Here is a 24,535-nt window from a genome sequence, read left to right as displayed (position 1 = left end):
CAGAAGACAGGGCCTACATCCCAGACATCACTGAAGCAGTCAGAGTCCCAGTCAGGAAGTTCCACAATATTCTGAGACCCAACACTACAGGAATAAGGAAAATATTTGCCTTTTCCAAGAATCCCATGGCTCCTTTCCTTACCCTGGGTGCATCAGCCACCATTATTCTTGGCTGGTGCTCCTGTTTTACACTGCCCCTCCTCTCTTCCCTTCTTGCTACCAGTTCATTTCTGCAGACACCCTGTGTCTTCAACCAATAGCTGTGAGCTCATGCTACCTACCAGGTGACCAGTTGCTCTGGACTTGCACTTTTCTTCCAGCCACAAGCTGGTCAGTCCTGCTTCCCATAGATTAGTAATAATGCTCAGCCTCTTGTTCCCTGACACACAGGGGCTACAACTTCTCATTCCTGTTCCTCTCTCTCTCTCTCTGATGCATCACCCTTTGCTTCGACCTCTAGTCAGCCATGCTGATGAGCCGGGGCCCTCAGGCCAGTGGGCAGTGGCCTTCAGAATTGACTCAGAAAAGCATTTGCTCTTCAACATAACTCAGTTACCCTCCACTTGTTGCAGAGATATTTTGAGGGTCTCCTCTTAAACGAACCAAATGTTATCTTTGAAGAAAGCATTTGAAATTGCCCACATTATCACTACGTTCTAAACATTTCAAAAGTTATACTTGCATTTGAAAATACTTCCCTTTAAGTTTTGGCTCATACCTCAACCTTATTTTCTGGTTAAAGAGAATGATGCTGCAAAGTTTTAAATTATTTACTTTACATCAGAGATTCTCAAAATTTAGAGTAAGATTAGCATCTTGGAACATAAGAAAAGTGAGTTTGCTGTTTTAGTTCTTGGCTTCTTCTTCACCACTGTGATGTCAGCAGATCTTAGGGAGACAAATGAGGAAACTGGCTTGTCAGAAAACCCTGCACTAGTGCGCCCCCCCCTTCTTCCCACCCCTACTTACGTAGGTGGCCCAGCACTTTGAGAAATACTGCGAGAGAGAGAGAGTCTGGACAGAATTTAGAATTTTATCAACTCGGATGGGGAAAAGATTTTAAAGACTTATTTTTAATATCTTCTAATTGAAATTTAGTGATTCCTTCAATAATGAATGTAGGCTAAAAAACACAAGTGTTTTAGCGACGCCAGTTACAACACAAATCACAGACATTTTTACATCACACAGGTTTGGTAGGAATCTCAAAGTATCTTTTACATTCGCCATTTCTTCAAAATTATAGTTGTTATGAGACTTGCTGCTAGACCTTATTAATTTAAAAAGCACATCAAAGTTTATTTTATTTAATATTCCAATAATGCCTTTGTAAGGCAGCATATGTTTTTGGTATTTGAAAACATTATTCTGAAAAGAGACTCGCAGGCTTTACCAGACTATTAAAGGGGATCTCTGCATTAAAAAAAAATGAATTGAGGAATCTCTGTTCCCAGACATCCCCTCTGGCACCCCTAACTCCTTCCTGATTTCAGGAGAATTTGGATGCTGATGGTGCCTGACACAAGGAAAGCTGAAGGACAGGCTCGGTTGAGCCAGTCAGATTCCCCCTGTTGACTTATGAGACAGCACTGTGTTCAGCGTGGGAGGCTCTGGGGTTAAGAGGTCTACAGCCAAGACTGCGGTGGATTCTAGTGTAAGCCACAGTCCCATGCCAGCCAATGTCCAAGGGACAGACTGTGAAAAAACCACTAGAGCTGACCTGTGGAGAGAATCCAGTAAGGACAGAGAAATAAGCAGAAATCAGCTTCATGAGTTCAAACCTATGACCCGAGAGAGACCCGGGGTAAAAAAAAAAAATTCATTCTGGTTGTCCCACAGCTCAGCTATAGTCTCTGCTCTGGAAACGCATGAGATCCGCCTCTTCCTACTTGTGTTACTCTACCCCATTGTGCTTTCTGACTTGGAGCTTCTGCTCCTCAAAGCCAAAATCTCAACGGCATGTGCACAGTGCCCCGTATTACTGTTTCAGCGTCTGTCTAAGTTTTCTCACCTCATCACATAGCTGCACAGTGGTGAAGAGTCTGGATTCTTAAACCAGACTTCCTGGATGCATCCTCTGCCACAACCTGGTTGGAAGAATGTGGGTGAGTTACTTGGCCTTTCTCTGCCCTGCAGAATCATCAGGAAGATCAGGACGATAGCAGTGGCTACCTCAGGTGAGCATCAGATGAATTAATATATGTAAAATACATCTCTAGGACAGAGTGCATGCTCTGTAATTGTATGCAATCATGATGCTTATCGTCCCCGAGGCACAATCCTGGGACTTTGCATGACTCTGTGATCTTTACCTGCTCACCTCTCTTTTTAGCACAGCCCTATTCTGAGCTAACCATGATGAACAGGCTCAGTTTGGGGCTGGGCATCTCCACACACTGGCATTTTCCACTGGCAACCTCAGACTTGTTCTCTGTAAAAGGCTTTGTACTAGGATTGTGAAGATTCTTCCCCAGAGTTCTGCTCAATTATTAGAATGCGCTTACTTATTTGTGAGATAATTTTCTTTTGTGCTGAGGTTTCTCTACTTGTCTGGGACAAAATACAATTCACATCACATCTCCACTAACTCTTGGGCAAATGGTTCAGACCCACACTGAGGCTGGGGACTCTAAGCACACAGGGTTCAGATACAGGCACAGAGCTATACACACTGGGAGCTAGGAGGGCAACAGAGTTACCAGAGCATGCCTGAACTGAGACAGCAGCTCCAAGAAAGGATTGCCATCCCTGTAGGCCACCCATCTGCCCAGATCCATCTCCTCTATGTGGTGACCCTGGATGCTTCCTGTCAAGGAATAGCACCCACCGTAGACTCTGAATGCAAACATGGGCAGCAACTGCAGATGCCTGGATGCTCACCTACACCAAAGGCTGTCAAAGATATGGACACACAGCTTATTCCAAGGGTTCAATTTCAGATCTCAAATCTACTTGGCTTAACCTCTGTCCCTCTATCATTGTTGTACCCATCAGGGAAGTCACCTGGGGTCAGTGTAGAATGATAGAAAAGCTTATCTGATATTTTTCCCCCCTCATCCCATCAGGCAGTTTCACTGCCACCTTGAAGTTTAGATTTTTGAAAAAAATTGACTGATGGAAAATGAAAACTCCTAAAATTCAATTAGACCAAGCCCCTTCCACCCAAAGAAGAAATATAATCAACCAAGACAAATGCCACTCTAATTCTTAAAGTCATCTGCAGACAAAGATTTTGAAATCCCCTTATTCCCTTACCCTTTCATCACGCTAACATTGGGAAAGTTTATTGAAATGACAACAGTAATAATATTAATAGCAGTAGCATTTGATAAATGATAGCTATTTGCCCAACGATTTTCTAAGTATGTTCAGTGTTTTAGCTCATTTAATTTTCAAAAGTAGGTGCTATCATTATCTCAATTTACAAATAGGCTCAGAGAGGCTATGTGATTTGCACAGGGTTATTCTGCTAGACATTACCCTGTTAGTGCTAGGACTTCTGCTTGAAGTTGAGCCCATTTTCTTGGGCATTCTGTGGAGAGGCAGAACAAAGTCACCTAAAACAGCCCTTCTGCTGTCCCAGAGATGACAGAATCACACCTCTTCCCTTCTCCGTCTTTTCTGCCCTACAGGTGGTGTTGGTGTGAATTGTCCAGATCCTCTCCATTGCAGCCACTGAATTTCTGGTCTATAAAATCAAGGTATTGGACTAGATGATTGCTACTATTCCTGCCCAGTCTACTTGAGTTTTCAGAGAAAGAACCTTAGCCAAAGCATAACCAATGACCATTGGGTGATGACCATCTATAACAGGAAGGATTGAAATAGCCATGATTTCATCATTATTGGGGCCAGCTGATGGCCAGAACAGTTGGTTTCCAAGCTCTGGAGATGGCAAGTGAGCAGGGAGGTTCTCCTGCTGGGCTGGTTCTCTGATAACTGCCTCCCTGGCCATCTACCTGGCATCAAGCAGGGTTTCCAAAGATTAGTCCCACAGACCACTACCACCACCATTGTCTACAAAACTTAATGACATGTCCAGACCTTGCTTTTAGCCAACTACATCAGGATCCCTAGTAGTGGCACCAAGAATGTTCAACCACATCCCTGGGGGATGTGTAAAATTCTGAAAACCATGACATTGGGGCTGTAGGTCCAGAACAGGGGAATAATCTACTCTTACTCATGATTGAGATTATCATATGCGTCTGCCCAAGAGGGGATGTAAAATTTGGACATTTTCATCCATTTATCTCCTCGAGTTTATTGTGGGGGAATTGAGGACAATCAAGAGCATCTCCAGTTTTTAAACCCAGACTTTCCCAGTACACCTCTGTGTATCTTCCATCTTTCAGCTCTTGCCACAGACACTGCTGTGCACCTTGCAAGTGAAAATAGAAACCACATTCCACTCCATTCTTGGCTCTTGGTAAGAATGTTTCCTGAAGGGAAGCCAGATCACAAATTAACATCATCTTACTGTCGCCATCACAACTGCCCTGTCCTAGAGGGCTACACCCTGAGTTTTGTGCTACTACAGAAGACACTAGAACTCCTTGAATCATGTGTTAGCTGGAGAACAGCAAGATAAAATCCTGGCATCTTGTCTTTACTTGGTCATTCAGGATAGGAACCTTCTCTTGTGTGCCTGAGCCACAGTGTGTGTTAGCTGAGGGTCTCTACATCTCTACTAACCTTGGGCATGGCATTTGCTTGGACTGACAAGAAGCGTGACACTTCCTGAAGAAAGATTTAAGAGCCTAGGCATGATTCTTGATGTTTATTTCTCCCTGCAATGGCAACAGATAATGCTCTAGACCAGGGGTCCTCAAACTTTTTAAACAGGGGGTCAGTTCACTGTCCCTCAGACCGTTGGAGGGCCGAACTATAGTTTAAAAAAAAAAAAAAAAACTATCAACAAATTCCTATGCACACTGCACATATCTTATTTTGAAGTAAAAAAACAAAACAGGAACAAATTCAATCACACCGCCTCATGTGCCCGCGGGCTGTAGTTTGAGGACCCCTGCTCTAGACAGTGAGCCCCACCAGCATTGGGGTCAGAGACAGGAAACATAGAGCAGAGGTCCCCAGAAACCCACTATGCACACATAAGAAGAGCAGTAAATCATCCTTCATTGTGTTTAGTCAGTGAGATGCTGGAATTGTTACAATGGCAGAATGTTGCCTATCCTGACTTATCCACAGCATAACTCTTGGATCAGTGCTTTTCAACCTGGGCTGCACAACAGAATCAACAGAGCTCTAATGTAAGTGCTGAGGCCCTTCACAGATCAATGAAGACATAACCAGTCTCTTAGCTAGTCTCACTATAAATATGCGGACTGGGGTACACTGGCACTTTTTCAGACTAGGGTTTAGGGGAAGAGAAAAACAGCAGTAAATTGCTCAGCATCTAGAACAGCGGTTCTCAACCTGTGGGTCGTAACCCACAGGAACTGTATTAAAGGGCCGCAGCATTAGGAAGGTTGAGAACCACTGATCTAGAATATTATATGATGTTTTAATGACAAATTTTAAAAGCACATTGGCTTATGGATATCTCCAAGTACCAAATGTTACATGTATTAAACAATAATAAAGAGAATGAGGTATCCACAATGGTTGTGATTATTCTGAGCAATGTGACAGTTTTCCTGATCTACCAGCAGATACTCCTATACCAGCCAGTTTAATTAACTTTTCTCATGTGGTTCACTGAGTTTAGAAATGCAAAATTATCTGACTGTGTCCTGAGATTTGTCAAACATAACCTAAAAAAAAAAAAAAAACCTACTTTTCATTTTCTGTAAGGAAAGAAAGAGAGGAGGAAGGAGAGACTCAAACATAAATGTACCATCACAACCCCTCTTCCCTAGAACCACCCTTTGTTTTGAAAACGAAAAGAAATTAGCTGGACATGTGACAAATAGACAAACACTCCAAATAATGAAAACTTGCTCAGAAAAGAAAAAAATTCCATTATTAATATGCCTGGGGAGATCGCATCTATGAAGCAGCTGGGCTCGGCTAGTCTCCAAAGATAAGTAGGAGGAGGGAAAGAGGTTGTTGGAGAGATGGTGCCGCTGATACCGAAGAGAAAGCCACCCTCTTGATAATTGGCTAAGATTTTTAAATTAAAATACTGCTCATTTGGCTGACCCAGAATTGCAGAATTCAAGTGCAGGGAAATTTTCCTTCAAGGGGAATAAAGTCCCTGGGCAGAAAAAGACAGGCTCCAGGTGCCTCTTTTGAAGTTCAGCAAAAAAAAAAAAAAAAAGTCTTCCAACAGCCTCACGCTGACAGTACCAAGAGTGGAGGGCAACTTTGCACATCTCCAGTTTGCTCCTGAATATACCACCTGAGCTCAACCAAGAGGAAGCCATAGATGTGTGGCCCTTTCTCGAGGTGCTAAGAGAAAGAAATCAGAAACAAGGACCCCATACAAAAATGGCCCATTAATTTTCTATAATTTGCTTTTCACATTTGCTTGTGAAATCCATAAACATGGTTTCTACAAATAGGAGTAGAAGCAGTGCTTGGGCAGTGGAACAGTCTAGGAAGACAATTATTATCAGCAGAAAGAACTCCAAGTTTGAAGCCAGAGGATTCTGAGTCCAGCTCTCCCACCGATCAGCTATTCATTCAGGACGTCATTTCATCTCTCTGAGCCATACTTCATAATATCAGGATTATACTGTCCCACCTAGATTTCCAAATGCACATCTAAGAAATGATGCGGCCATGCATACCCAGACTGCCACATAGCGGGGACCACCCAACGGTGATGATAAAGGGAATGAGAATGTTTATTGAGCACATACTACACAGCCAGCACAGCTCTAAGCTCTCTGCATGGTGTGCCTCACTCAATCTTCACATTTATCACAAAGAGAAGTAGGTACATTGCCATCACATTTTGCAGATAAGTAAACAGGGACGAAAAGGTTAAAAAACTTACCCAAGGTCATACACTTATACCATGTGTGTCTATGAGTTTCCTGGTGCTGCTATAACAAATTACAATAAACAAAAATCTATTCTCTCAAGGTGCCAGCATGGCCCATGCCCCACTGAGAGGGCCAGGGGAGGACTGTTTTTGCTTCTTCCAGCTTCTGATGTTGTCACAGTAATCCCTTGCATGGCCTTAGGTTGTAGATACATCACTCTGATCTCATGGAGAGGTTTCTCCCAGGATGGAGCACATCATTCCCCTTACTCTTGTCTCAGGACAGCCCCAGACTCGGGGACAGTTAGTGTACAGGTGTGGTCACAGACAGTCCCAAACCAAAAGAGCCCGGGAAGTGCACCTCCATCCCACATCCTGCACAGACACAAACAGTTACTCCATGTTTCACTCAAAACTGATTTTACTTCAGACTAAGGCTGAGCCCCATTACCATTACCTAATGTCAGTGTAGCGGCGGTGTGATACTCAGGCTTTCCCACAAATATATCATCCCTGCAGACTTGGATGCTAGCAGGACACAGCAGAAAAACAGCCTCCAACTTCCCAATGTGCTCACAGCCATCAATATTGATAGCATGTCATCAATCAAATCCTGCAGGTTTTTTACAGGCTCTCATTTTTAACCGAGCCCTACCATGCATTATAATAGAATATTTAAAACCATGTACACATTTTATCAAGCCTTCACGACCACTAAACGCTCTCTTGTTTGCAGCTCCAAATATTATTCATTACCTCTAGATAGGTGGTGTGTGAAAGTAAAGAAACCTCACAGCACAGAGTGTGATTACAGGCAGGGAGGGAGAGAGACACCATCCAAATAGGCCATCTGATCCAGGCCTATAGGAATATGAACACAAATGCATACCCTTCCCACCTGCTTCCTTCTCAGCCACTGCTCTTGGAGTCAAGATGCCTGGTTTGCCTCCTGGCCCTCACGTAGGCTCCGGCTGGCTGCTCACCTCCACCAGCCTTGCTGTCCTCATCTGCAAAATGGAAATAATTCTACTCACCCTTTGCCTTTCTGAGGACTTTAGTCAAGTCTCGCACGTCTCCAGGTTTTTGTTCACTGATCCCCCTTACAGTGAAGCTTTCTGGGCTGCACCCCACAGTTTTCCTTGCTTCCTGTTTCCCATCCTAGTCATGGCCCATCCTCTGTGGCAGGTGCCATTTTTCATAGCTCTCATCACTTGTTTATGGGCTTTCTGACTCACTTATGTGTTTATTATCTGCTTCCTGCTCCAGAATGTAAGCTCAACAAAGACAGGATTGACTATTTTATTCATTGATTTACCAACCACTAAGTCCAGAACAGCGTGCAGCAGTCGATAGCTAACCGTTGAATAAACAATGCACATAGCAGGCCCTGAGGAACATTCCATGTTTGCTGGGCACAGACAGAGTGTCATGACCAAGCACACAGGCAACTGCACAGATATATTTATACTTACTGTGTAAGAGACCCTGCTGTGAGCTCCGTGCAATATTCCCTGAGAGGCAGGTGACAGCCTCCCACTCCTGTTCTGAACCTGTGCATAGACTTGAGCAGGTCACAGATTCCCAGGATGTCTTTTCCTCTATAGCCTTCTTGTGCCCACAGAACTCAGTCCTCATCCTTTTGTCCCAGGGACCACACTCTATTATGAATCCTCTCTCCTGAACCACTATGAGCTTCATGCTGGCAGAGACTGACTTGCCCACTTCTCTGTCTCCATCACCTAGTAGTTACCCCAAGGATGTGGAGTGAATACATGAATGAAGACAAAATGAAGAATTCAATCTAGAATCAGAGACAAGTGCTGGTGTGTGCATTGCCATCCCTCTCCCTCATCCCTGGCACACAAAATTAACAAACCCTTTCTAAGCATAGATTCAGCCCCCAAATCCTGGGCAACAGTTCCCTATCCATGAAGTTTGCAGAGCAAACTTATCAGCCATCCCTGTCATGTCTATTGTTGCTAGAAGATCACCAATCCCACAAAGAAGGAGGCGGCTGCTCACAGCCTACATTCCCCACCCTTTCTAGCAATAGCTATGCCAATGTGACAGGGTTCCAGCCACAAAATTTGCGTGAAAGTAATGAGCTCATTTCTTCCCTCTGAGAACTGGTGCAAATTAACAACATGATCTTAAAGGTAGTGAAGCCACAAGATAAAGTAACCTGGAACTTCAAATCACTGCTTGGAAGAGTGTCATCTGCCAGCCAGGAAGCCTCATTGACAAGAATTAGACATTAACTGTATTTGGCACTGTACAATTAGAGCTTATATGCTAAAGAAGCTAGCTCTTACCTTAACTAATACACCTGCATTACTTTTTTTTCCCCAAAATTCTCTCTTCTAGACCCAGATTCCTACAATTCAAAAACATTTCATTTGTTATGTAAGTGTTCAAAAGCTACTTTCTAATAGTTTCACGAGGCACATACACTTCTGGGTACATTCATATCACATCATAGGGCATCATATGCTTAGAAAGTACAACTTCTAGCTCTAGAAAATACGTAACAAATTGCAAGACACAATTTCTATCTTCAAACTGCAGATCCTCTTCTCGGGAAAATAAGATGCACACATAGGAAATGGTTGGCTACCCCAAGGCACTATCTGAAGGAACACAGCAACAAATGACGTGATTGACAGGAAGTAACAACTACTGTACATCACTATCCAGGTGCCATGAGTAAGGTACCCCCCACCCTCAACACCCCAGAGCCTAATTTCCTCCAACAACATGGGCACAACAACTGCACCCACCTATTGGGTTGAAGATGCTTAAAGTAAATACAGTTGATGTACCTACAGCAGTAACTGGCACAAAGTATTCAATAAATGTTAGCTACCATTTTTGGAAAGGACAGATTCTCGTGGACTAGAATGGCAGAAGGTGAGTGTGGTGGCAGCGAAGAAAGAATACGATGAGGCATGCCAGGCATGGTGGCTCATGCCTGTAATCATAGCATTTTGAGAGGCTGAGGCAAGAGGATCACTTGAGTCCAGGAGTTTAAGACTAGCCTGAGGAATACAGTAAGACTGTCTCCACCAAAAATAGACAAATTAACTTGTCATGGTGGTATGTGACTACCTATAATCCCAGTTATTTGGGAAGATGAGCTGGAAGGATGGCTTGAGCCTGAGGTTGCAGTGAGCTGTGATTCCAGCACTGCACCCCAGCCTGGGCAACAGAGTGAGACCCTGTCTCTAAAACAGAAGGGAAGGAAAGAGAAAAAGGGGAGGGAAGAAAGGAGAGAGGGAGGAAAGGAAGAAAGAAGGGAGGGAAGGAAGAAAGGAGGGAGGGAGGGAGGGAGGGAAGGAGGGAGGGAAGGAGGGAGGGAGGGAGGGAGGGAAGGAGGGAAGGAAGGAAGGAAGGAAGGAAGGAAGGAGAGAAGGAAGGAGGGAGGGAGAGAAGGAAGGAAGGAAGGAGGGAAGGAAGGAGGGAGGGAGAGAAGGAAGGAAGGAGGGAAGGAGGGAGGGAGGGAAGGAAGGAAGGAAGGAGAGAAGGAAGGAGGGAGGGAGAGAAGGAAGGAAGGAAGGAAGGAGGGAAAGAAGGAAGGAAGGAAGGAGGGAAGGAAGGAGGGAGGGAGAGAAGGAAGGAAGGAGGGAAGGAGGGAGGGAAGGAAGGAAGGAGGGAAGGAAGGAGGGAGGGAGGGAGGGAAGGAGGGAAGGAAGGAAGGAAAGGAAGGAAGGAGGGAGGGAAGAAAGGAGGGAGGGGAGGAGGGAAGGTGGGAAGGAGGGAGGGAGGGAAGGAAGAAAGGAGGGAAGGAGGGAGGGAAGGAAGGAAGGAGGGAAGGAAGGAAGGAAGGAGGGAGGGAGGGAGGGAAGGAAGAAAGGAGGGAAGGAGGGAGGGAAGGAAGGAAGGAGGGAAGGAAGGAGGGAGGGAGGGAAGGAGGGAGGCAGGGAAGAAAGGAGAGAGGGGAGGAGGGAAGGTGGGAAGGAGGGAGGGAGGGAGAGAAGGAAGGAAGGAAGGAGGGAGGGAGGGAAGGAGGGAGGCAGGGAAGAAAGGAGAGAGGGGAGGAGGGAAGGTGGGAAGGAGGGAGGGAGGGAGAGAAGGAAGGAAGGAGGGAAGGAGGGAAGGAAGAAAGGAGGGAAGGAGGGAAGGAAGGAGGGAGGGAGAGAAGGAAGGAAGGAGGGAAGGAGGGAAGGAAGAAAGGAGGGAAGGAGGGAGGGAAGGAAGGAAGGAAGGAGGGAAGGAGGGAGGGAGGGAGGGAAGGTGGGAAGGAGGGAGGGAGGGAAGGAAGGAGGGAGGGAGGGAGGAAGGAAGGGAAGGAGGGAGGGAGGGAGGGAGGGAAGGAGGGAGGAAATGAAGAGGGTAAAAGGATAGGAGCAGGAATGAATGTACTATGTTCAGGCAGCTGGAAAATCAGTCTGGATATATGACAGAAACTTTGGACATAAGAACTAGATTATGCAGATCCCTAAATTCTAGAATAAGAAATCAGCACTTTAACTTTTTCTTTGGAAAAGTACATGATAAAGGAATAAAAGAGTAGGAGGGTAGATAAGTAGCTGGAGGGATGAAAGGAAAAGAGAGAAGGCAGGGCAGAGAAAAAGACTGGTCACTTGGTATGTGACTGTGGCACAGAAGAAAGAACTCATGCTTTAGAAGGGGAAGGACCAAGATAGAATGAAATTTCACCCCTACTTCCTATGCCTGTATGATTTTGAATTAATTGCCTTCTTTTAGTAGCCTCAGTTTCCTACTATGAAACAGGGATCATAATTCCTATATCATGTGGCAGCTTACTGAGAATTAAATGAAGTAAGCTAGGGAAAGCCCAGCACAGTCTCTGACATAGGGCAAGTTCAGTCACTCCTGGGTTTAACATCCATGCAGCACTCTGAAGGCCGTGCATTCGGGATGAAGACCGTAAATAATTAGTCTTCCCTTCCTTGTGCTATTTAGTTAGTAAAAGCCATACTTGTTGCTACGACAGCATTGAAAGCTTGGTTCCCAGCCTGAGTCTGGCTAACACCCAAACTGGCAGTCAATGGGAACAAGAACAAAAGCCCAGAAAATGCCACTGCTGCACAAAGCCCTGAGGGATGTTTCAAGCCTGCACACATCTCTATTAGGGTGCAGGCCAGTATCACAACAGCTTCCCTTCATTCTGCCAACGAGAAGTGTGCCCTGATTTGAGAAACTCCCCCTCCAGACACACGTCCCTATACCTGGCTCCCCAGCTGTCATCTTCTGTCAAATAAAAGCAACCTGCTAACCACAATTTTTCAATCATGCTGAGATTTCTGCACTTCCAGGGGTGGGGAGGAGCGCCCCTGTCTAGCAGAGTTAGGAATGACAGTCACAGAAACACATATCAAAAGTCTGGTGGGTCATTCATGATCTTCACATCAAACACTTGGCTCAGCTGAAAAAGATAAGAGTTTTCTTTTCAGAAAGCAGGAGTGAGTTTGCCAGCCCTGAGATTCTGACTGCTGCCCTGCAAAGGAAGAGGTGGTGAGACTGAGGCTGTTTTGACCACTTCCCCTCAAATGTAGAAAACATGTCCTGCTGAGACCATTAGATCCTGCTGTGACTCCCCCGGGGGCCACCAGAGGCCAGTGCTGATAGTTTCTTGATGGGTTTGTATCCCTGAAATGTCAGAAGTGTTGGTAAAATGATGGTGAGCAGTGAGTGAGGAGAGAAGAGCAAAATGTTCTTTAAAAATCAGAGAAACAGTAACCTGAGCAGGAAAGAAAACATGAAGCAGAAAGCTCTGCCAGCTACAAAAGTGAGGCTGGAGATGAGAAAACTGTCACACCCCAGCAGAGCAAGGGTTCCGGAGGTGACATAGGATGATGATGCCTGGGGTTCAACCCAACAGCCATCTTTGCAGAGCCACTCACATGATTGGCAGAACCTGGTCCAAAAGATAGGCAATGCCAGGCCCCTTCCTCAAAAAGCAGAAAAATGTACAGCCTTTTCCTGTCTTCCAGGGGCTGTCTCCCAACTTGTCATGATGCTTTTTATTTCCTATTTAACATCATTCAAGTAAAGAAAAATCAACATGTTAAATTATTAACATGAACCTTATTCGTCTTTGTATTATGATGTGTCAGTTTCAAATGCAATTATTAGAGCATTTAATGTTCAGAACCAGAAATTACACAATTCACAATTTCTAAAGCAGCAAAGACGAAATTATACAATTCATATTCCATACCTCACGTATGCACATGTATTTCATTCTTACTAGAACGGTGGGATTACTGCACCAAACTACCTGCTTTACTTCACTTCTGCACACACATTCTCCTATCACTCTCTGCATCCAGTATGCTGATGATTAGGAAAGGACTGAAAAGCAGCTACAGGTTGTCCAATATTTCCCTTTCCTTCTCTGTCATCATTTTCAGCATAAGGGGCTGCTCAATACAGGGAAGTAGCATAAGTGAGAAAAGGTCATAGGGTTCCCTGGTCACTCGTGTTTCCTAGAATGGCTTCACTTTCTTTCCATGTTCAAAGCAAGTTCTAGAGTGAATAGAAAACATCTCTACAGCTGTCATCACTTTTGCTTACTCAGTTAAGTATACAACACACTTACCTTGTATTCATTTGAGTCTTGCTAAACTTTCATACATTATGGCCCCACCATGGGGCATCAAAAATGCTCTGTGTGAGGGGAGACAAGATGGCGGACTGAAGCCAGCTTTCAACAAAGGCTCCCGTCCAGAAGGAGAGTTAAGGGACAGGAATTTAGTAAGTATCCTGGTGGACTTGAGCCTCACCAAGAGAGAAGGCTGAAGAACGCACATCAACACCGCTGAGGCAAGTTGTGATCACAAGGACGCAAACAAAAGGTACAAAATCCACCACCAAGCGGACGGGAGTCCCCCTCCCCCATGAGACCGGCTCTGTAGCCCCACAATTGAACAAGTGGGCAGAAATTAAAGCCCCTCCCACTACACTCCACGGGAGAGACCTTCTAAAAACTGGACCTACCTCCCCTACTGGGGTGCCGTGGCGTTCTCCTGCCGGACATAGGGCTGAATAAAACTTTGGGAATCCTTTGCCGGCAACCCTGAATCCCCGGCGCTCCCCTCCCGCCCACTGAGGTCCGGAGGCCTGTCCCCCAGGACTTCGGATCCTTGGGTGATTTCTCAAGGGGAGTGGACAGTCCCCGAGTTGCGGCGACTGGTCAGCATTGACTCTGAGGTGCGCCGAGTGAGGAGAGGGCACCGGGCTGAGGGGGAGTCACGCCTCGCGGCACTTCCCTGCGGTGCAGTGCACCAACCCTCCCCGGGCATACGGGGCCCAAGACTGAATCAGACTCTGGCCTCCCCGCTGAGAGCTGAGAGCCCCTACTCTCACTCGGGGTCTGAGGGCCTATCCCCCAGGAGTTCGGCTCCTTGGGTGATTTCTCGAGGGGAGTGCACAGTGCCTGAGCTGCGTCAGGTCAGCGCTGACTCTGGGATACGTGAGCGAGGAGAGGGCACTCTGCTGAGGGAAAATCAAGCCTTGGCGGCACTTCCCTGCGGTGCAGTGCAGGAGCCCTCCCCGGACCGTAGTATTGCGTGAAACTGAATGAAACTCTAGCTTCCCCCCGCCCCACTCCCAATCCGGGTCTGGGGGCCCATCCCCCAAGAGTTCTGATTCTTGGGGGATCTCTTAAGGGGTGTGGACCCAGCACAAACTGCGGCCGCTCAGTGCTGACTCTGGGGCGCGGGACAGAGGAGAAAAGGGTCGCCTGAGTGCCCACACCAGAGCAGCAGTTCCCTGGAGGTAGATCAACAGCCGTTTTTTCTTTAACGGCAGAACGCTCACTTCTGGATATTCTGAGGCCACACCCCCTGTCTCCCTGGGCAACCAGAGGAGGCCACCGGTGTCACGGCTCACAAACCCAGAAGCCTCCAGGGCGGGGCCGACCCAGAGAGGTGTTCAGACGCAATTCTCCAGCAGCAAAGACGTTTGAACTCAAAACAGCTCGTCTCCTGTAGGCGACGACAGGAACAGAGACAGAACCCCACAAAGTTGTCTGTTCTGTTCTGTTCTGTTAGCAGCATCCATCAGGGACGGGGCTAAGCCTGAGTGAACACCTCCTTCCCATCACCTGCATCAAACACTCAAAGATGTCAGGCCCCATCTCCTCCTGCTAGATAGCGGCAGTCTGCGGGGGCCTGGCAGACTTCCTCGCGATTCAGGCAGGTGCAAACCCCTGGAGTGTCTGTTCACTGCAGGCAACTGGGTTAGCCATCTGCAGAGATACCAGTGACTGGGTCCGACGGAGGGGCAAAGTGGGGAAGGAGACGTCAACCTTCCCAGACTGCTCTGTTTGCGGGGTGGCTCCTCCTGACTCCACGCTGCACTGGGGTGAGCTGTCTCAGAGGAGTCACCAGGCCCCTGTGATCCAGTTCCCAGAGACCTCTTGAACCCTTCCACCTGAGACAAGTGCCGATTGAGACAGTTGATTCGGACCTTTTGAACTGGGCTAATAGACTGAGGACTTTTCAGGCGGTGCCCTGGGTGTGCGATTGTAGGAAGGTTTGATTCTCCTTTTCCAACTGGGGCCAGAGGTGGGCAGGCGGGGTGACTTAATTGCTGATTTTTCCACACAGCTGAGACTTCAAGCCAGAGTAGAAGTTGCAATAGGATCGAACAGAAACCAGCTGAAAACAAGACAGAACCACTTTGCTCCACCACACCAGACAGGGCCCCAGTTTCTCAGGCCACAACACTGTACGGGCCCTCGATAAAACCCCAGGGGAAAAACCAAAGGGAGTAAACCATGGGGCGGAATCAGCGGAAAAACTCTGGTAACATGAATAACCAGAATAGATCAACCCCCCCAAGAAAAGATACGGCAGATGTGACTGAAGATCCCATTCATAAACAACTGGCTGAGATGTCAGAAGTCGAATTCAGAATTTGGTTTGCAGACAAGATTAATAAAATGGAATTAGGAATTCGAGGAGAAATTCAAAAACTGTCTCAAGAATTTAACGAATTTAAAGACAAAACCACCAAAGACTTAGACACACTGAAACAAGAACTTACAGCCCTCAAAGATATGAAAAATACAGTAGAATCCCTCAGTAACAGAATGGAGCAAGCAGAAGAAAGGATTTCTGACATTGAAGATAAAGTCTTCGAACGCTCCCAATCTCTCAAAGAGGAAGAGAAATGGAGAGCAAAAACGGATCACTCACTCAGAGAGCTCTCAGATAATTCGAAAAAAAATAACATAAGGGTTATAGGAATTTCGGAGGCTGATGACGTGGCAGCCAAGGGCACAGAGGCCCTTCTACATGAAATTATGAAAGAAAATTTTCCAGACATGCCTAGAGAATCTGAAATTCAGATAGCAGACAGCTTCAGAACCCCAGCACGATTCAACCCCAAAAAGCCATCTCCCAGACATATCATAATTAGCTTCACTAAAGTTAACATGAAAGAGAAGATTCTCAAAGCAGCCCGGCGAAAGAAAACTATAACGTACAAAGGTAAGAATATTAGAATAACTGCAGATCTCTCTGCTGAAACTTTTCAAGCAAGAAGAGGCTGGTCATCAACTTTTAATCTCCTAAAGCAAAAAAACTTTCAACCCAGGATCTTGTATCCAGCTAAACTGAGTTTCATCTATGATGGAGAAATTAAATACTTCAATGACATTCATATGTTGAAAAAATTTGCCATAAGTAAACCAGCTCTTCAGGATGTTCTCAGACCTATCCTCCACAATGACCAACCCAATCCTATACCACAAAAGTAAACTCACTCAGAAACTTCGGATCAAACTCCAACTTCCACACTGGCGAAAGGATTAAAAATGTCCACTGGACATTTGAAAAACTCAATACCCAAAATTCCACCAGACTTATCCTTACTCTCCATCAATGTGAATGGCTTAAACTGTCCTCTAAAGAGGCATAGGTTAGCTGACTGGATACAAAAACTTAAGCCAGATATTTGTTGCATACAAGAGTCACATCTCAACTTAAAAGACAAATACAGACTCAGGGTGAAAGGATGGTCATCCATATTTCAGGCAAATGGTAATCAGAAAAAAGCAGGTGTTGCAATTTTATTTGCAGATACAGTAGGCTTTAAACCATCAAAAGTAAGGAAGGACAAGAATGGTCACTTCATATTTGTTAAGGGTAATACTCAATATGACGAGATCTCAATTATTAATATCTATGCACCCAACCAGAATGCACCTCAATTTATAAGAGAAACTCTAACAGACATGAGTAACTTGATTTCCTCCAGCTCCATAATCGTTGGAGATTTCAACACTCCCTTGGCAGTGTTGGATCGATCCTCCAGAAAGAAGCTGAGCAAAGAAATCTTAGATTTAAACCTAACCATCCAGTATTTAGATTTAGCAGACATCTACAGAACATTTCATCCCAACAAAACTGAATACACATACTTCTCATCAGCCCACGGAACTTACTCCAAAATTGATCACATTTTAGGTCACAAGTCTAACCTCAGTCAATTTAAAGGAATAGAAATTATTCCATGCATCTTCTCGGACCATCATGGAATAAAACTTGAATTGAGTAACAACAGGAATCTGCATACCCATACAAAAACATGGAAGTTAAATAACCTTATGCTGAATGATAGCTGGGTCAGAGATGAGATTAAGAAAGAAATCACCAATTTTTTGGAACAAAATGACAATGAAGACACAAGCTATCAGAACCTCTGGGACACTGCAAAGGCAGTTCTAAGAGGGAAATTTATAGCACTGCAAGCCTTCCTCAAGAGAAGGGAAAGAGAGGAAGTTAACAACTTAATGGGACATCTCACGCAACTGGAAAAGGAAGAACATTCCAACCCCAAACCCAGTAGAAGAAAAGAAATAACCAAAATTAGAGCAGAATTAATGAAATTGAAAACAAAAGAATAATACAACAGATCAATAAATCAAAAAGCTGGTTTTTTGAAAAGGTCAATAAAATAGATAAACCTCTGGCCAACCTAATCAGGAAAAAAAGAGTAAAATCTCTAATATCATCAATCAGAAACAACAAAGACAAAATAACCACAGACTCATCAGAAATCCAAAAAATCCTTAATGAATATTACAAGAAACTTTATTCTCAGAAATATGAAAATCTGAAGGAAATAGACCGATACTTGGAAGCACGCCACCTTCCAAGACTTAACCAGAATCAAGTGGAAATGTTGAACAGACCCATATCAAGTTCAGAAATAGCATCAACTATACAAAACCTCCCTAAAAAGAAAAGCCCGGGACCAGATGGTTTCACGTCAGAATTCTACCAAACCTTTAAAGAGGAATTAGTACCTATATTACTCAACCTGTTCCAAAATGTAGAAAAAGAAGGAAGACTACCCAACACGTTCTATGAAGCAAACATCACCCTGATCCCCAAACCAGGAAAAGACCCAACAAGAAAAGAAAATTATAGACCAATATCACTAATGAATATAGATGCAAAAATATTCAACAACATCCTAACAAACAGAATCCAGCAACACATCAAACAAATTATACATCATGACCAAGTTGGTTTTATCCCAGGGTCTCAAGGCTGGTTCAATATACGTAAATCTATAAATGTAATTCAGCACATAAACAAATTAAAAAACAAAGACCATATGATTCTCTCAATTGATGCAGAAAAAGCTTTTGATAATATCCAGCATCCCTTCATGATCAGAACACTCAAAAAAATTGGTCTAGAAGGGACTTTTCTTAAACTGATAGAGGCTATCTACAGCAAACCCACAGCCAATATCATATTGAATGGAGTTAAATTGGAATCATTTCCACTCAGATCAGGAACCAGACAAGGCTGCCCATTGTCTCCATTGCTTTTCAACATTGTAATGGAAGTTTTAGCCACCGCAATGAGGGAAGAAAAGGCGATCAAGGGTATCCATATAGGGTCAGAAGAGATCAAACTCTCGCTCTTCGCAGATGATATGATTGTGTATCTGGAAAACACTAGGGACTCTACTACAAAACTCCTAGAAGTGATCAAGGAATACAGCAGCGTCTCAGGTTACAAAATCAACATTCATAAATCGGTAGCCTTTATATACACCAACAACAGTCAAATTGAAAAAGCAGTTAAGGACTCTATCCCATTCACAGTAGTGCCAAAGAAGATGAAATATTTGGGAATTTACCTAACAAAAGACGTGAAAGATCTCTATAAAGAGAACTATGAAACTCTAAGAAAAGAAATAGCTGAAAATGTTAACAAATGGAAAAACATACCATGCTCATGGCTAGGAAGAATCAACATTATCAAAATGTCCATACTACCCAAAGCAATATATACTTTCAACGCACTCCCTATTAAAGCTCCACTGTCATATTTTAAAGATCTTGAAAAAACATTACTTCGTTTTATATGGAATCAGAAAAAACCTCGAATAGCCAAGACATTACTCAGAAATAAAAACAAAACAGGAGGAATCACACTACCAGACCTCAGACTTTACTACAAATCGATAGTGATCAAAACAGCATGGTATTGGCACAAAAACAGAGAAGTAGATATCTGGAACAGAATAGAGAACCAAGAGATGAATCCAGCTACTTACCGCTATTTGATTTTTGACAAGCCAATTAAAAACATTCAGTGGGGAAAAGATTCCCTATTTAACAAATGGTGCTGGGTGAACTGGCTGGCAACCTGCAGAAGACTGAAATTAGACCCACACCTTTCACCATTAACTAAGATAGACTCTCATTGGATTAAAGATTTAAACTTAAGACATGAAACTATAAAAATACTAGAGGAGAATGCAGGGAAAACCCTTGAAGAAATTGGTCTGGGTGAGTATTTCATGAGGAGAACCCCCCGGGCAATTGAAGCAGCTTCAAAAATACACTACTGGGACTTGATCAAACTAAAAAGCTTCTGCACAGCTAAGAACACAGTAAGCAGAGCAAGCAGACAGCCCTCAGAATGGGAGAAGATATTTGCAGGGTATAACTCTGACAAAGGTTTAATAACCAGAATCCACAGAGAACTCAAACGCATCAGCAAGAAAAAAACAAGGGATCCCATCGCAGGCTGGGCAAGGGATTTGAAGAGAAACTTCTCTGAAGAAGACAGGCGCACGGCCTTCAGACATATGAAAAAATGCTCATCATCTTTAATCATCAGAGAAATGCAAATCAAAACTACTTTGAGATATCATCTAACTCCAATGAGACTAGCCTATATCACAAAATCTCAAGACCAGAGATGTTGGCGTGGATGCGGAGAAAAGGGAACACTTCTGCACTGCTGGTGGGAATGCAAATTAATACATTCCTTTTGGAGGGATATATGGAGAACACTCAGAGATCTAAAAATAGATCTGCCATTCAATCCTGTAATTCCTCTGCTGGGCATATACCCAGAAGACCAAAAATCACAACATAACAAAGATATTTGTACCAGAATGTTTATTGCAGCCCAATTCATAATTGCTAAGTCATGGAAAAAGCCGAAGTGCCCATCGATCCACGAATGGATTAATAAATTGTGGTATATGTATACCATGGAATACTATGCAGCCTTAAAGAAAGATGGAGACTTTACCTCTTTCATGTTTACATGGATGGAGCTGGAACATATTCTTCTTAGTAAAGTATCCCAAGAATGGAAGAAAAAATATCCAATGTACACAGCCCTACTATGAAACTAATTTGGGACTCTCACATGAAAGCTATAACCCAGCTACAACTTAACAATAGGGGGAAGTGGGAAAGGGGGGGGTGGGTAGAGGGAGGGGAATCGGTGGGATCACACCTGTGGTGCATATTACAGGGGTATTTGCGAAACTTGGTAAATGTAGAATATAAATGTTTTGGCACAGTAACTGAGATAACGCCGGAAAGGCTATGTTAACCACTGGGATAAAAATGTGTCAAATGGTTTATGAAGTGAGTGTATGATGCCCCATAATCATATCATTGTATACACTTATGATTTAATAAAAAAATTTAAAAAAAAAAAAAAATGCTCTGTGCCCACTGGGTGGCAAGGATCAGTGGACACATACATGTTGTGTGTATCACCTCTGCCCACAGGCATGCTCCGTATCTCATCTCTGCTTCCCTCTGAGTTTATGACCTTTCCCAGCAAGCCCCAGTCAATCCAGCAAACCCTAGGGTCCTTTGAAATGACTGTATTCAGTACCTCATGTGCTCCAGGGCACTCTTCCTTCATTTAGAATCTTTGCTTACTGTAATAGGTTAAACAGAGCCCCCCAAACGATATGTACCTGTGAATCTTACTTTACTTGGAAATAGGATCTTTGCAAATTAGTTAAGGTGCTTTAAATGAGGTCATCCTCAATTTGGGGGGTGGGACCTAAATCCAGTGACAAGTGTTCTTATAGAAGAAATGAGACGGATGTTTGAGACACACAAACACAGAAGATAGACACAGGGGGACAGGCCATGTGAAGACAGAGACTGAATTGATGCAGCTGGAAGCCAAGAACACCAAAGGACATGGAAACCCACCAGAAGCTGGGACAAAGGAACATTCTCCTCTAGAGGCTTAGGAGGAAGCATGACCATGCTGACTCCTTGATTTCACCCTTCTGGCTTCCAGAACCGTGGGAGAATAATTTATGTTCTTTCAAGCCAGTGTATATGTGGCAATTTGTTGTGGCAGCCATAGGAAACAGACCCACTTCTCCACCGTGGCTGCCTTCCCCTCCCTACCCTACCCAACCCCACCAGGTTCATCGTGTCACTGCACTGAAGCATTTAGCAGAGTGTGTGGCACGTTGCTTCTGTTAGGTCAAGAGTAGCTAACAGATATAAGCTTCAAAAGTACAAGGACCTGGTCTATCATGACTTCTCTGTGTCATCAATGCTACCAGGTAGAAGGGACTCCATATGTAATTTTTAAATCAGAAGATGAATAAATTCATTAACTATATTTCCTTTTCCTTTCCTTTAAGAGTCAACATGGATTTGACCAGAGTCAACATGGATTTGACCTTCACCCAACAAGTTCTCCCAACACCCTGTAAATGAATTAAATGTATCTCTATGTATCACCAGTAGTAATGCTAGGGTTTGTTCATTCATCTGTTCAATTACTTACTATCCAATTACGTATCTATTCTAATCCTGGTCCTATGGGAGGTGCCATAGCTACAATGGCAAACAGGACAGCTGAAACTCCTGGCTCCCATGAAGCTTATGTTCAAGTGAGGGAGACAGATGATACACAAGGAAGCAAAAAAAAAAAACAACCCATAATAGGTTTTAAGTGGTGACAAGTACTACAGGGTGAAAATCAAAAGTTTGAGTTGGGTGTGGTGGTATGCACCTGGAATCCTGGCTACTCAGGAGGCTCAAGTGAGTGGACTGCTTGAGCCCAAAAGTTTGAGACTTGCCTGGACAACATGCAAGACCCTATCAACTTTCTTTGTAAAGGTTGATACAAGGACAATGGTGGGAAGGCAGGAGCTATTTTGGGTAGAGTGGTCATGTGGTCTGGAAAGGGGTCTCTGAAAGATGGCATTTTAGTTGAGACCTGAATGAAGTGTGTGGACATGCCATGCTAAAGACTGAGGGAGAAGGTACCCTCTACAGAAAGCACTTTGAGGGGTGTCCACCAGCAGCCTGGAAGCTGCATGAGGATTATGTGAGGACTTTTCCACTTATCTGCAGTGTGGATATCACAGAAATTATGCACAAAAGACACTTTTTTGGCTCATCAGCTTTTGTGTTTGTCTATTTAACAGGTGGCCTAAGACAATTCTTCCAATGTGCTGCAGGAAAGAAAAAAAAGTTGGAAGATAAACAAGAACTCATGTGGTTACACACAGTGGCTGAAGGGTAAATGAGCAACTGAGGTCAAAAGCAAAGGCAGGTACCAGGGCATGAAGGGTCTCATAGCAATGTTAACGTTTATTTTTCTCTAATAAAAGACATTAGAGAGTTTTGAGAAGGGAGTTACTTGATCTGATAAAGTACTTCTGGCAGCAGTGTGTAGAACAGCCCAATGAGAGAGTGGGCTGAGAATAGAATCGGAGACACATATTAATAACCTTTTACAACCCCTCAGTTAAGAGTGTGATAGCACGAACAAGATCTTGGTGAATGAATTTTAAAAGGAGCAGTTCTACACACAAGTATTTCTATGGAAGAAAATTCTTCAACAAAATTGCGCTATTTAACCTGCCCAAGTTGTATTACTGACAAATGTTTAAGGAATGTTTGTGGATAGATAGGACAGTCCTTATGGCCTGCTAATTGGCAGTCAGGCTAACTCAAGACTTATCTGAGCCCAATGCTCCCAGGCCCATCAGAGCCCGCAAAAAAGTGAAGGAAAAAAACAACGCTATCTGCACCTGCCTCCTAGTACTCAGCAAGCTGGGTACTCACTCCTGGGTACAGTGGCACATACCTGTAGTACCAGCTACTCAGAGGGTTAAGGCAGGTGAACTACTTGAGCCCAGGAGTTAAAAAGTATATTAAGGACTTAAATAGTACATTACGATTATGTCTGTGAATACATAGCAAGATCCCATAAACAAAACCAAAAAGAACACCAAAGCTCCTAGGAGAATCCACTCCATTACTCACCCAATAGTTAGTCCAAATTATTTTGGCCAAGCTATTGCCAACCACAAATGGCAGAGAAGATGGGTGCCATAAAGGCTTCTGTATCTTGTACTCTGAAGATACTAGACCCTCCTTACTTAGTTTGATCCCTCCTAATAAGAGACAGCCAGCAACAGGGTGGTGGTTTCACAGTATTGTTGCTCATGAAATATGTGACCTGTCACACAGCTCCTGGAACTGGCTCAGAGTTGAAAGACTGAAAATATATTTTGTACTGGGCTTGAGCTTCAGGAATTGTGGCAGGCGGACCTTAACCTGCCCAAAAGTTTACTCTATAACAGGTTGAGTAAGAAAATACCCACAGAAACCTCCTTCAGAAAGAATATAATAAAACCATGAGCGGATATCTCCTTCTCCAATGTTTATTTTAGGGTGTCAGAGTTTGTACCACAATGTGCAGGCAAGTTAGGGACCCACCTAGTGGCTTAAATCTATAAGCATTTATTGTTACTCCTAATTCTCTGGGTCAGTGGCTTGACTCTGATGATCTAGGCCAGGCAGAGCTAGCTTATATGTTTATGGGCAGCTGGCAGGTTGGCTGCTGGCTGGCTAGTCTCAGATAGCCTCACATATCTGGTGATTAGCTGTCACTGGAATTTCAGGGGTAGCTGGGTCACAGGTCTCTTATCTTCCATCTGGCTCGGGCTACAGCCAGCCAGTGGCAAGGCTCCAGAAGTGCCAGGCCTAGGCTCACAGCTGGCACACCACCATTTCTGCCACACAGTATAGGCCAAAGCCATCACAGACCAGCTCAGATTCTCAGATTTCCCAGCCATGGGAAAAACAGATTCCATATCGTATTGGGAAGAGTTGCAAAGTCACAACAGAAAGAATTGCAAAATGTATTGTGGTTATCTTTGAAGTCTACCTTATAGGTATACTTTTAAGTCTACAGTTAAAAATACAAGTTATATGTCATATAGGTAATACATGGTTGAAGGTCCCCTGAGGGATACTTCAAGGAGATGGGCTTGTAATTCTCAGAGTTAATGCAAGACTTA

At 44.1% G+C, this 24,535-nt stretch overlaps 1 protein-coding gene across 2 annotated transcripts in view; it reads right to left on the bottom strand.

Annotated features, from left to right (window-relative positions):
* CDH13 (cadherin 13) overlaps positions 1 to 24,535 on the bottom strand; it is a 1,454,811-nt gene that overhangs the window by 1,310,209 nt on the left and 120,067 nt on the right. The window contains exon 1 of one of the 2 annotated variants that reach the window (XM_053609625.1): positions 23,496 to 23,507. The exons of the other annotated variant lie outside the window; for it this stretch is intronic. The gene's annotated coding sequence lies outside the window, so the exon portion shown is untranslated. Of the gene's footprint in view, positions 1 to 23,495; positions 23,508 to 24,535 lie in introns of those variants that run through there. 2 annotated transcript variants of the gene reach the window in all.

The sequence above is a fragment of the Nycticebus coucang genome, chromosome 2 (assembly GCF_027406575.1).
Source record: "Nycticebus coucang isolate mNycCou1 chromosome 2, mNycCou1.pri, whole genome shotgun sequence".
NCBI lineage: Eukaryota > Metazoa > Chordata > Mammalia > Primates > Lorisidae > Nycticebus > Nycticebus coucang.
Note: the sequence above shows the minus strand (reverse complement) of the source record. Positions and strands in the feature narration are given on the sequence as shown.